Below are 2,493 nucleotides of genomic sequence, written 5' to 3'. Positions count from 1 at the left end.
CAAACAACCATGGAGCAGGGAACTGTGCATTTCTGGACAAGGTCTGATTAATTTTCTTTGCTAGAAAGTATCAGCTAATGAAAATCACACCATAACCTTCCATGAAAGAGATAGTGGCTCAGGATAATAGCTAGTTAGTCCATTTCATATGTATGTTTTTGGAGGGAGAGTAGCAGGCAAGAAGGAAAAGACAGATTTTTCATCATCAGTCCTTGTTCCATTGTATTTTCCTTTCTGCTGAATCAGTTTCCCCTCCTCATAGCATTTTGCTTTCCCACCATCCTGCAGAAAACCACCCATAGGTGAGGGGCAGTCCCATTTTTCACAGTCAGTATCAGATGAAAATGTTCTACAATTGCTTAGAACTGGGGATCTTTATCAAGAATTGCTACAGTTCAATTTGTACAGCACTGGTTTGATCTTCATTTTTTCCAGCATCATCCAATTCTTCAAGAACTTCCTGTCCTTCATATAATCTGGACTACTTCCAATTCTTACTACTGAGCTGAAGAGAACAACCAAAGCAGGCAGGAAATGGTGAGATAGCATTGATGTCCTCCATCATCCTCACTTCAAGATCAAGAGTTTCCTCACTCCTGTTCTCCATATTAATTACAGGCATGGGTGAGCCAGATATTTAACCAGTTTCCAAGATGATGTATAGAGGATTTTACACAGCTACCACAGTTCAGACATTGTTTTAAAAAAAACAAAACACAACAGCTGCTTTGCTGAGTTTCAGCTCCCACAGAGGTGCAAACTCAGCAGTGTACATTATGACATCATTTGATGAAGCTAACAAAAAGGTGAAAGTAGTCAAGTCGACAACACAGCAAATATTTCTATATTCTACAAAGGTTAAGCTGTAACTGAGGCTTGGACTTTTGGCTTTTGCAGTTGGTTCACCCCAAACCGAGTATATTTGTTTCAGGAAACATATAAAACCACAACATTCTTTAGTAAGAGTCCTTAGTATTTCAGCAAGGTCTGCGCCAAAATTATAAATGTTTTTATTCTCATGAGCACACACATTCCTTCTCAATATATTTTAGTTTGCCTGGTTCTATTTTGCTTGTGTGTTCTAGAAGCAGCTCAAAAGGCTTCACAATCAACAGGAACGAGAAGATTTTACATAGCTTTGGCACAAATTCAAAAATTGGTCTTGATTTACTCCAAAGTGTCTACAACCCCAGTAAGAATGCATTTACAGCAATTTCAGTACCAGACATCCTCCATGCACAGCTCTTGTAAAGGAATTTAGTTTATTCTACTCACAAATCTGGGGCAATGCTTCCTAAGCAGCAATGATTCCAGTGCTTCTGTACCTTGTCACCTCTATGATACAATTAGCAACTAGGAACATTAACATATAATTTGGTCAGCCTGGACCAGCTTTTATTGAAGATGAATTGCAGTAGTTTTCAAGCTGGCATAGACTTGTGCAAAGATTTTCAGTTACACTATTGTAGAAACTGAGGGAATGGCAGTGGAAACTGAGAAGTTAGAGTAGGAATCTTCACTAAGAAATAAACAGTAAAATTTCAATTAACTTTAAGGAAAATATAACAAATACATGGATGCCCCTGCCCCTGTATTCAGACAAGATAACCCTCATGCTGAGCAGCAGCATGGACAGAGCATATTTACTCCAAGATTTCTGTCAGGCAGCTGCCACTCTCAGGTTTCCAGATGCTTTTCTTTTTTTGTGATTTTGTTTTGGGATTTTGTGACTGCTCTTGCCACACAAACACTTGCAGAACCCTCCTGCATCCCTTTTTACACGCTGGGCAAAAGCCTGAAATGCTGGCCAGTGTGTTGCATGGGCTGACAAGTCAGCCAGCTAAAAGGGTTTTTTCTCAAAAGGGGTGTTCATTTTCACCCATCTTCTCTCCTCAGCTGCCAGTTCTCTGGAAGTTGTAGAAAAATATTTCTCTTTGAAGCTTTTACTTCCTCACTGAAAGTGGATGTCTTTGTAAGATGCAGTTACATTCTCTATACACAAACATGAACAGAGCCAGAATTACCAATTTCTCCAACACCAGTCAAACATCACACATAACCTGGGTCTCTCCTACCCCCACGTATTTTTGGAAGCTGTTATCTCCTTGCAGACATCAAGACTGCAGACATGAGAAGGGACTCACAAAAATCACAGGCTACAGGTTCAGCCTGTCACAGTTTCACAGAGGTGGGGAACAGAACATCTCCAGATACCCAGGGCACCACTTGAACAAGCCAGATATTATGAAACACTGCATTGACTTTTCCTAAAAAAATAAAATAAAATGCATGTTTTTCTCTTGCTCTTCTGATCTGATTATTTTCCCAAGACATGGAAAAAAGGATTACCAAATGGTTGGAGAGCCATCAGAAAGGTTCAGAACTAAACTCTCAATTAGTAAAAATACAGAAACGTGACCAGGCAAGAGGCAGCTCCCCTCCTTAGGTTCCTCGTTCTCTCACACCCCCAAGGAAGTACCAGCATCCTGCTGA

The sequence above is a fragment of the Chaetura pelagica genome, unplaced genomic scaffold, assembly GCF_000747805.2.
Source record: "Chaetura pelagica isolate M959 unplaced genomic scaffold, ChaPel_1.0 scaffold117, whole genome shotgun sequence".
In the NCBI taxonomy this organism is placed as follows: Eukaryota; Metazoa; Chordata; class Aves; order Apodiformes; family Apodidae; genus Chaetura; species Chaetura pelagica.
Note: the sequence above shows the minus strand (reverse complement) of the source record.